Source organism: Globicephala melas, chromosome 21 (genome assembly GCF_963455315.2).
Source record: "Globicephala melas chromosome 21, mGloMel1.2, whole genome shotgun sequence".
Taxonomy (NCBI): domain Eukaryota; kingdom Metazoa; phylum Chordata; class Mammalia; order Artiodactyla; family Delphinidae; genus Globicephala; species Globicephala melas.
This window is the reverse complement of record NC_083334.1, coordinates 25602324-25614324: the sequence shown is the minus strand read 5'-3', so window position 1 is coordinate 25614324 and position 12001 is coordinate 25602324. Positions and strand designations below refer to the sequence as shown.

The 12001-nt window shown below is 44.4% G+C and overlaps 1 protein-coding gene across 17 annotated transcripts in view; it reads left to right on the top strand.

The window, feature by feature from the left end:
* Nucleotides 1-12001, top strand: part of FUT10 (fucosyltransferase 10) — a 362801-nt gene that overhangs the window by 112146 nt on the left and 238654 nt on the right. For all 17 annotated transcript variants that reach the window (XR_011377110.1, XR_011377117.1, XR_011377116.1 and 14 more), the window contains exon 5: nucleotides 3433-3577. The gene's annotated coding sequence lies outside the window, so the exon portion shown is untranslated. The remainder of the gene's footprint in view (nucleotides 1-3432; nucleotides 3578-12001) is intronic.

The following is a 12001-nucleotide window of genomic DNA, read 5'->3' as shown; positions in this document are numbered from 1 at the left end:
ACAAAATGTTGACGATAAAGTCTTTTCAAGAGTTTCCAGCGTCTGCGGGGAGACGTGCATTTAGAAAATGTGTTATAAAAAACAGTGATAAGGCCAACAGGACTGTATGTACTTAGAAGACATTTAACAGTGTGTCAAAATGGGTTTTTTAAATAAAGCTTTTTTTTAAATTTTAATTTTATTTATTTGTTTTTTGGCTGCATTGGGTCTTCGTTGCTGGGCGCGGGCTTTTTATTGTTGCGGCGAGCGGGGACTATCCTTCGTTGCAGTGCTCGGGCTTCTCACTGAGGTGGCTTCTCTTGTTGTGGAGCATGGGCTCTAGGCACGTGGGCTCAGTAGTTGTGGCTCGCGGGCTCAGTAGTTGTGGCTCGCGGGCTCAGTAGTTGTGGCTTGCAGGCTCAGTAGTTGTGGCTCACGGGCTCAGTAGCTGTGGCTTGCGGGCTCTAGAGCACAGGCTCAGTAGTTGTGAGGCATGGGCTTAGCTGCTCCGCAGCATGTGGGATCTTCCCGGACCAGGGCTTGAACCCGTGTCCCCTGCATTGGCAGGCGGATTCTGAACCACTGCGCCACCAGGGAAGCCCTCAAAATGGGTTTTTCTCTGCCCCAGAATTGTAGCTGGAGGAAGGTCCCACGTATGCCACATTCCAAAGACACCCCTGAGCACACAAGCCAGTGCTGCCTCCTTAGGGCTCACTGGGAGGGACCAGAGTCGTGCTGGCCCCAGCCCCACCATCCACTGTCAGGCGAGAGTGTTGGGAGAGCAGGGGCGTCTTATAGCACGGTGACCCAGGTGAGAGACCATTGCCTCCCATTCCTAAAGCCAAACAAGAGGGCTTCTAATAGAATTTTTCTTAAAGACTGGAGGGAACTTCAGTATGTGGAGATTGGCAGCTTGCTTCTTGACTAGCCGTGTGCTGAGCTGTCGGCCTCCCAGGGGCACTCTGATGTTCCTGTGCGCTGTGAATGCTTTCAGGGTTATTGGTGGAGCATGCTGGAATTCTAGGGCAGAGCTTACATTGTCCTTTTGGGTCTCAGAATCTCACAAGTTCCCTGAAGTCTGGGGACATCCTTGGACCAGCAGAGTTCAGATCTAGAGATTTCTGAGGATGAAGGACCCATTGCAGGAGGCCAGGCTAGCAGGCTTGATGGGTTGTAATATAAGGTGTTTGGGGAGAAGATGGGACAGTTTGCACCTCATTCAAGTTCTTCATTGGCCTTAGAGGGTGTAGGAGAGGACTCCAGCAGTCCTGGCCGCTCTCTGTGAAGAATACCAGGTTTAACCGAGAAGTAGCAGTGAGCCTGCCTAGTGAGCACAAGAGATGGTGGCATCCTTCTGGGAGAGGCCCTCAGTTGTGGAGGGTGCTTGGTTAAAGCTAATCTTTTTCTAAGAACATCATCACCCCACCTACTTGGCAGCCACCAGCCGCGGGTGGAACTAGACTGTATCAAAGTGAGTTTGGGGAGAGCCCCTTACCACGCAAGGAGATTCTGGTCCACCATGCCTCCTCTCTCTTTTCAACACTTGAGGGATGTAAGGCTAGGAAAGGAGAAGGAGGAGGGGTCTCAACCAGATCACGAGACCTTCTGGTATCTAACAGGTACTGGAAATTAACGGAGTCTGCTCCACGTTGTTAAGGGAGCTACTGCCCAGTGAGGAAGAGGGAATCCACGTAGCCCAGTTGCAGGTAGTTCCTGTTCCATATTTATACACCAGTAAGCCGAGAAAATTGGAACATTAAGTTAAAGTATCATGGTGGCGAGACTAACTCTGCTTGGGGACACTCAAGGACTCAGTTGAGTAGAGGAGACAGGCTCCATTAACATTAGGGCAAATCATAATTGATAAGTGATAGAGGTATGAATAAAATACGGGGGGGGGGATGGAGGCAGACTAAATGGATTCTGATTGGAGGTGGACGGTTGCTCTGAAGACGTGACATCTGAGCTGGAAATGAGAAATTTGAAAGAAGGAAAAAAGGGTGGGCTCTCACGGTACAAGGATCAGAGTCAAAAAGGCACAGAGAGCAAAGAGCGTAAGTAATCTGCTATGGTTGGGACAGGAAGGGAGGACATGCTCCCCACAGACACTTTCAGGATGCAACGATTACTATCTATGAAATACTCTCAAGTGTCCAGCCGAAACACACCTCCTCAATTCAAGACTGAAATTTCCAAAACCCTGCTGTACATCTATCTGATGATCAAATGAGCACCTCACATTCGACACACATGAAACCAAATTTGGAAAAAAGCCCACCCTTTTTTTCCTTCTTTCAAATTTCTCATTTCCAGCTCAGATGTCATGTCTTCAGAGCAGCCATCCACCTCCAATCAGAATCCATCTAGTCTGCCTCTACCCCCCGCCAACATTTTATTCATACCTCTATCACTTACCAATTATGATTTGTCCTGAAGTTAATGGAGGGAGGGAAAAACCAGGATAGAATTCAAGGCTGTTCCAACTTGGCTTAACTCGCTTTTCCAGACCTAAGGATTGTGGACTTTATATGTATTGACAATAAAAAGCCATTGGAGTATTTGAGAACACAGTTTAGAACATTTTAAAGATATTACTCTGGCAAACAAGAGCTAGAGGGAGAAAACAGCAGTGACAGATGGGCACTGAGCAGGATTTTGCAACAGTTCAGTTGAGAAGTAACGAGTGTCTGAGTCAGAGCATGACAATGAGAATGAAGATGAGGCAGCAGCTCTGAGAGTTAGTGAGAGTCACTGGATGGTGCTAAGAGCTGCAAAGGAGTCCAGTAGGGCTTCTAACTTGGTCTAATAAGTAGGTGATGAAGGCTGTGAAACACGGGAAGGGGAACAGATTTGCCAGAGAAGAAGGAAGGAGGGGAAGAAAATAATAATGACCAGCATTTATTGAGCCCCTGCTGTGTACCATCACTTTTCTGTGTGGTTTACACATATTAATTCATTTTATCCTCATCACAACTTTATGAATAGATACTGTTATCATCTCCATCTTACAGATGAGGTTAGATAACAAATTTGGTATAACGTGTGTCGAATTTGAGGTGCTCGTTTGATCGTCAGTTAGATGTACAGTAGGGTTTTGGAAATTTCAGTCTTGAATTTAGGAGGTGTGTTTTGGCTGGACACTTGAGAGTATTCTATAGATAGTAATCGTTGCATCCTGAAAGTGTCTGGGGGGAGCATGGCCTATTATAAGACTGAGAGAGACCCTGGGAAACTGGGAACTCCGCCATTGAAAGAACAGGGAAGAGAGGAGTGTGGCAGGGACAGCCAGCTCTCACCATAATCCACATCCTCTCCTTCCTGGGCACATTACCCAGCCTCCCTTGCAGCTTGGTGTGGCAGATTTCTAGCCAGAAGAATGTGTGAGCAGAAGTGATGTGGCCATACTCCATGCAACCTTTCACGTGGGCTTTTCCATGTGCCTTTCCCTTCCAGCTGACTGGGATGGAGACCTCCAGGGAGACCATCATATGTAGTTGATGAATCCTCCATCAGCCTGGGTCTCTGAGTGATGCGTAAAGCAAAGCATTCCACACCTCACCACCAACCACGATGACTTGAAACTGCGCTGGGCTGTTAGGTGAGCAAAAAATACATTGTCTATTGTTCTTGAATCATTATGTATTTCTGAGTCTACTTTACGTTAGTTACCTACCCTGACCAAAGGAGAGAGACCTGCAAAAGGCATTAAGAAAATTAAAGAGGGAAGAGAATTTATCTCTGTAGTTGCATCTTATGCAGAATTCATATTTCCTTCACAAGGGAGAATTTGCTTAGGTTTGATGTGTGAAATCAGTCAGTCAAGTGACTTCCCTTATTATAAAATTTCTCACAAAACAGGTGAAGACCTAAATCCAGGGGTGACTTTTTTAAAAAACTGTTTTCTCAAAATCCCTCCCCAAACTTCTGATTGCATCTGCTGTCACTGTTGAAGTAGGAGCAAGTCTAGGGTGAAACTCACTTCACACGCAGCAGGAACAAGCTTATTGCTTCCTTTCAACCACTTGACTTGTACATGCTCTGCTCTGTACAATCTGTCAGAGTCCCCTTTCTTTGCAAGCACAGCACAAAGTTAAGGTCAATCAGCACACAACTGTAGGAACATTGCTGTGTTGAAGGAAGACTTCCTTACCCTTTGTAAGTGCTACCTGATACTGACTGAGGCATCGTAAGGAGAAAAAAGCTTAATGCATCCTGCGTATTTTGCAGTGCAATGTATTGTGATTACCTTGGAGGATGTATCAGAACTTTGGTTGAAAATGAAGCGCCTTTCCAACAGCATTTTGCACAGGAATGTTGTAATGAGTTTTGCAGACGCAAAACATACTGTCCAAATCATCAGGACACATTTCAGACATTTTCTAGGACCAGCTGCTAAGTCATGATTCAGACACAGGCTTTCCTGCAAATTCCAGCTCAAGCCACCTGCAACTTTGAACCGTGTGTGTGTGTGTGTGTGTGTGTGTGTGTGTGTGCGCGCGCGCACGTGCGCGTGTGCACGCGAGGACATGTGTATGTGGCGTGTGTGTGCAAGAGACCTACAGAGGCTGGACAGAGACCTCACCCACTTGTAAAATTGGCATCCTCCGTATTAAGATAAACTTGGGTGGCAAAACGCTTAACTGTTATTTAAAGAGAACAAAGTCCCACATAACAGGAAAGCCTACCTTGGAAATAAGATCTAATTCGCACTGAGTGCCAAAGGAAGAAAGAAGGAATTGAGTGTGCCTTCCCTCCTCAGTCATATCCGAGAGACAGCCAGTCTCGTAAATTTCACATCAACTTAGTTTGGCCTCTAAACCAAATCTGCCGTAATGCTATTTGTAGATATAGATTGCTGTCTTTTTCATTACTGTTATCAAATGATGCATTTGCGGCTCAGCTCCGAGCTCCTTGACCCATTAAGTGGATTAGATTGCCTGTTGCCTTTGTCCTTTTGGCTTTTGTTTTATCCTCAAATATTCTACCCTTCTGTTTTACGTATATAAGATACATGCATGATTATGTATGGCATGCACATACACACGCCTGCAACTCCAATTAGCCCAGCAACCCCAGCCCTTCTGTTTTGTAAGAGGACTGTGTTCAAATCTCTTAGCAGAGTCATCAGTCCTTCTCTGTAGCACAGCCGCAGCTGAAACCCTCTGAGGAATGGCATATCACAAGCCCACCTCAGGACTCCTTGTCGAGCTACGCTCAGCAAATTGGAGATCATGCTCCCTGTTAAGCTCCTGGCTGGCGTATCATGGCAGACTCATTTTCTAGAGCAGCTTATGCCCCGACCCTGCATCTTTCTTGTGCATGATAATCACCACTCCAGCCCACAGGAGCTGCAGCAGAACAAAAATACGAGTTCAGGACAGGTTTTGATGGTGCTGTTAATGTGAAAACAGATGCTCTTGTATGGCTGAAGAAAAGTTAAGGGGAAACAAGCGAAGAGAGACACAAAGACCAAGGATTCCATCCTGACTCTTGAAGCCGAAGGATAACTCCAGTAGGCTTCCATGATTGGCTAAACATTTGCTGAGGGTCCACCATGCACGATGTACCATGTTAGGTAGTGGGGAGGCAATGGTGAACATGACCAGTGTTCTCAGCAGCAGCTAGGCAAGGGGGTGTAGAGTTGAACAAGTAATCTTTGTAAAGAGTGCTAGCAATTGCTATGATACATGCACTTAGTATGTGAACAAGTAATCTTTGTAAAGAGTACTAGCAATTGCTATGATATGTGCACTTAGCATGTGAACATTCAGAAGGGGCCTCTAACATATTCTTGGGGAATCAAGGAAGACTGCCTGGAGGAAGTGCCATTTGGGCTGAGGTGTGGCAGAGTGGTAGAAGAGCTATTTCCCTAGGAGAGCTCTGAGTTTTTGGTAGATAATAAGGAATACTCAGTAGCTTGTCTCCAATGTGGCCACCATTAACTTTTTCCCTTGTGCACAGGTATGCCATTCCCCCATTGAGAAGTGGAGTCTGTTTCCTTCTCCCTGACTTTGGGCTGGTATTAGTGACTTGGTTTGACAATATAATGCAGCAGAAGTGATGTTCTGGGTCAATATCTTTGGGGAAATCCAGTGACCAAGTAAGAAGTCCAGCTATCCTGAGACCACCCTGCTATGAGAAGCCAAAGTCATGTGAAGATGTCTTAGAGGTTGAGTGAGATGCCAACGTAGCCAATATAGAAGAGTGATATGGCCATAACATGACAGCTATGAGACCGTTTCTCCAGGAACTGTGACCCCCAATCCTGTTTAAGTATGTTTTTATTTAAAGCTTCCCAACAGAAGTTTGTTAAATCATGGCTGAGACTCCAGTGTTTCGCCACCAGACCTTCCTGTCTTACATGCCCATATTTCATAGTTTCACCTGCTCTCAGAGTGACATCTGAGGAGGGTGTGAGAACACAGTCCCCCCTCACCTTCAGACCTCCTCTCTCTGACCACCATTGTTCTCTCAACTTCTCATTCCGAGTTCCCTGGGAGTAGTCGCCCAAAGAACTACTGTGCAAGTGCTGCAGATTTGCTCTGATGTTTAATCACCCGTGGAAACCATTTGTTTAAGCAATTAAGAATTTGGGTATAGGGCATTTCTAGGGATTAATGACCAGGTGGTAAAACCTGACTGCTTACAGCCTTGACAAAGACTGTTTTTATCAGCAGGAAATGACCTGCTTCAAGGTGACTGATGATATTTACTTGGAAAATTAGATGAACAAGGGCACAGATTCATTTTGAGGGATTCAAGGATGACAGTATAGTGAAAGCATTTCTTGGGCAAGACTAGCTTCCGGGTTAGCTCGTTGAAGCATTTTGCCCTTGGTTTTACACACAGAGGAGCGCTCTGTAAACATTCTTTTAAGTGTATCCTAAAGGGCTAAAGTCAAGAAATGAGCAAAATATCTGTATCACTGTTGTTGAGATATTTAAAGTTCAGCAGGAATATGAAATTGTGTGATGCAGTGGAAAGTATAGTAGATCAAAAGTTGAGACCAGGGCACTAGACCAGATGTGTCATTTCTTACCTTTGTGACCATGGACAAGCCACTTCACTTCTAAGTTTATTCGCGTGTAAAATGAGACATGTGGAAGAAGTGATCCCAAAGGCAATCCCAGCTCTGTCATTTTGCAAGTATAGCCTCAGACTATTATCATCAAGTCATCTAGAGAAAATCTGATGCAGTCAGAAATATGATGTTGTACCGGTGTAATGCTCTTCTTTTTCTGAGGCAGTCGAAGAATTCTGCACACACCAGTCACATGGGCTACTTGGCAACCTGTTTTCATGACTGAGTGAGTTGCCTGGGAGATACCATGCTTCCCACTCTTGCCAACCCTGTCTCAGTGCCTGATGTGCCCACCCGCCTGCTGCTCTTCCTGGTCTTGTCCATAGAAAGCCCTTCCTACGAACAAATCAGAAAGGATAACCAATAAGCTCACAGTTGTTGGGAAGGGTTTATTTCATGGATGCCAGATTTGGAAGAAGTTTCTGAATAATGGATGGGCTATCGGCAAGGAAGCCTTCGGGAAGTTCACAGGGGCTGGAAGGGCAAGCTTCAGGTGATGGAGGGCAAGCTGCCATTTCCCTCACGCCTGACGCTGATGGCACAAGTTCTGGTTCCTTGCTGGATTCAAGCTTATCTACCCTCTTGAAAAAACAATCCAGTGATGTCAGGGTAGTACCTCTTTTTTTCTCATCATAGATGATGCGGTAGCACTGGGTTGCATTCTGAACGGCTGCTGCAACCTTTGTGTACCGTTCTACATTCGTTTGGTTCCTGTGCCTCAAAATCTAACAGTGCCTCCTCAAATAAAGAAAATCCCCTGCCATTTCCTGCATCGTGAATCTCTTCAGTTCTTCAGTTACTTCTTCTTCCTCTTGTCTCTCTTTGTCCTTTCTCTGAGCCTCCAATTCCTGGTGCTTCTTAGCAGCACCAGCTACATCACTGCTGCTTTTACGCTTGCTTCCGGACATCCTGGGCTTGAAATAAAGATACTGTACTACTGTACTCTACACAGTACTGTACAGTAAAGTACACAAAAGCACAACCACTTGTAGAGGATGCACGCGTGTGACAGTGTACGCCAGACACGTGAACTAACTTGCGTGATTGGACATGTGAACGCACATTCGCATCTTTGAAAGTTCACAATTTGAAGGTTCATGTGTAGGGGACTTACTGTCTAATTTCAAACTGTGATCAGAGATCATGAGACATATTTTTATTTATTTCCCCTGGGTACTGACTAAGAGCCTGGGCACAATAGAGGATGATACTTAGAATCAGAAATTGAAATGTTGGAGGAGACAGGACCTGAGAATTCATCAGTCAGCTCACTTCACTGAGGAGGATTCTGAAATCTAGGTCTGCAGGTGTTGAATGGGCAGCAGAAGAGTAGAACTGATTTCAGGTGTCCTGACTCCCAGTCCAGTCATTCTTCCAGAAGGAAATTCTGCTAGAGTTTCTCTTGCCTCTTCAACCAGCCCTCATGTCTAAGATCTCAGGTGACTTTCTGACAAAAGGTCATATGCTCTAGAATGTTAGGGCTCGACGGAGCCTTGTAGATCACCTAGTGACTAGACTAGACTCTAGTCCAAACACCTAACTCTACAGAGAGGAAAACTGGGATCCAGAGAGAAACTAAGTTCCTACCATCAGCCAGAGACAGAGCTGGGGCTGGAACCCACGTCTCCTGGTGGAACTTAGCCCTCTCTTTCCTGACTTCTTTTGCATTGAGTAATCCTTACGATTCCATTTGTCTCCTTTGTTGGCTTATTAGCTATAACTTTGTTTTGTTATTTATTTAGTCATTTATTCAAGGTTTATAGTTTGCATCTTTATCTTTTCACAGTCTATGTTCAAGCGATATACCATGACTTCACTTATGGCATAAGAACCTTTCTTTTCTCTCTTCCTAGCTTTTATGCTATTGTTGCCATGCATTTTACTTACACAGATGCTATGAACCCCAAAATACATTGCTATTATTTTCGTTTGAATAGTCAGGTATATTTTAAAGAGATTAATTAAGAAGAGAAAAGACTTACATATTTACTCAAGTGCTTACTATTTCCTGTGCTCTTCCTCACTTGCTGTAGATCCTTGTTTCCATCTGGTATCATTTCCCTTTGGTGATACACTTTTTCAGCTTTTATAAGTCAGGAAAAGTCTTTCTTTCATCTTCATTTTGTGAAAGGTATTTCTGCTAGATTTAAATTGTAGATTAACAAACTCTAGCTGTCTTGGTCACTCCAGTCACTCAGATTTGTCTCTTCAACTCAGGGAATCGACTGGGCTTCTCCTGGGTCCCCCCTCCTCAAGCTGCAGCCTGGAAGTGCTCTCAAGGCAGTCAGCTGGGACAACCTTAGGGCTCATCTCTTAATGTTTCTCACTTCTTTTATTTATTTATTTGGCCACGCCATATAACATGCAGGATCTTGGTTCCCAGACCAGGGATTGAACCCATTGCTGCGATTATCACTGCCTTAGAGCCATTGTTCTGTCATTTTCTCTGTTGGGAATGAATTTTAATATCTATCTTCTCCTTGAAGTTGCATCTTAAATATTACTGATTAAAGCAGGCCTTCTCTGATCCTTACTCATTGTTCTTTATGATCGCTGGCTGCTTGTTTCCTTTTGTTGGATGTTCTCATTTTATAATTATGGATTTATGCATTTGTTTACCTACTTATGAGCTCACCTGCCCCTGTTCCCCACACCCACACCAGAGTGAGCTCCACAAAGTGTAGGCACCATGTCTATTTCATTCACATCTATTTCATCTCTGTACACCCAACACCCAATACAGTGTCTGGTACATATTAAATTCTCAACCCAGAAGAGCTGGATGTATGAGACCGTCCCCTAGCTTATATATTCCTTCTCTGAACTAGCTTACTTTATCATGTCCTTTAACTTTCAGTGTGAACCCTTCTGAAAATGTGGAGCACATGCTAAAGAGGTGGCATCTGGATATCCTACTTGCCCAGGAGGAGAACCACTGTTGGAATACCTCCTGCCAGATGGTTCAGCAGGCCATAGTCTGACTCTGGTGTGATGTTTCACTGGATGTGGGGAAAATTTCCAGTAGCAGGACTCAATCCCCAAAACAGGGCACCTCGAAGACCAAACAGACATTGTTCAGAGAGAATTGTGTCTTTAAGGATAACAAGGAATCTGCTTAAAGGAGAAACCACTGAATCATAGAATAAGGCATCGCATGGATATTCTAACAGGGAGGTAATGAAGAGAGATTACCACCCTCGTATTCAGTCACTAAGTATTTGCCTCTTAGGGCCATCACAGAAACAACAATTATAATAACTCATTTTTTCAAGAGCATTACATTTGCAAATGATGGGACCAACAAGGGATTCATTTCCAAAGTATACAAATCTTGATATTGAGCTTATATAGCTCAATATCAGAAAAAAAAACAAAGGCTAGGGGCAACCTAGAAGCCACTTGGAAATTCTTCTCACAATGTGGGCACAAAAATCATAATTTCACCTATTTTGAGGCCAGAATTCATTCTAGAGACCAGCGTCTGGCTTTCTTGGGGTCCTGTGGCCATAGCCATGTAGGAAAGAAGGATTACAGAGGCTGGAAGCCAGACCATGCTAAATGCATCAGAATCCAGTGATGAAATGATGCATCTTAAATATTTTAAAAGTTTTTATTGGTTAAAAATGATGTATAGAAACAATATGGAGGATACATCAATAACGTATCAAGGTTAAGTTGGGTGGATGTGACAGGGAAGACTGGAGTCTAAGAAGGGAAAACATCTTTATTCAGGACGCTAAAAAGAACAGCTTTGTACGCCATGTTGAACATTACTGTCGAACACAGCCAAGTTATTATATATCCTCAATCTAGCTTACACCTGCCATACAAATATAGTGGTACTAAAAAGAATTTTTAAGTTAAGCCTCTGCTCAGTGCACTCTCTCTAAAAAATACGTTGCTACTTTTAAAATAGCTATAAATTGAGTAAGTTCAAAAGGTAAATGTCCCAACAAAATAAAGAGCATTCCTTATCACTTTGGCATAATTTTTTTATTATGGTATTTTCTCTTTTCCTACCTCCTCTCTTCAGGCAAATAATCAGCTTTCTCTATGTGGCCTACGGGGAAGGATGTGACAGGCAGAAAGCATGAAAGGCTTGAGAGGTTGTGTTCTGTGTTCCCAAAGCCCCAGCCCTTGGGGGAATTTAAGGATTCACTTATAAACCAGTCTCCAAAATCCACCCCCATCCAAGATAAGAAAACAATTCCTCCAAGGCTAAGGAGGGTGTAAGAGCGATGGGGAGGATAAGAGCGAAGAAATCAGTATGATCCTAGGAGAGAAACCTGCACATCCTCTCCAGCAAAGGCCTGGAGAGATGAACAGATCACAGAAAGATAGAGCATGGCTACATGGTACTGCGTCTAGGGGGTAATGGGGCTAAAGAGACTCACAAAGGCTCCTAGACGTCCAACACAGCCCAGAAGCAGTAACGAGCTGCCAGAGCTGAAGGGTCACGGAGACAAAGGCTGTCTCAGCAGCACCTGCATGGACCAGTGGTTGAGGACCCGATAGGTTCACATCAGCCCATGTCTCCGCACTATAGGAGGTGTGCTGATCCTGGATAAAATCCTAGAGCAGGGGGAAGCCTCCAGATTCACTAAGATTACACTTGTACCATCCCAGACTTCTGCCTTGAGCCAAGATGGAGTAACAGGAACAAAATGTATCCTCCTACCAGAAACAACAACAACCACCACCCAGACAATATATATAAAACAATGGTTTTTAAGGCATTGGACATCAGGTAGTGAAGGACAGTGACCCCTAAGAAATGAGAAATGGGGAATTCCATTGCCTCCAGCGGTTAGGACTTCCATTCCTGAGCTAAACAAAAGAGATAGAAATTTAACCGTGGTGTTTCCAACTCTCTGGTCAGGAGGCTATTGCTCTGGTCCAGTGTGTATGTGGGGTGACCCGATGAAACAGTGTCAGTGAAGA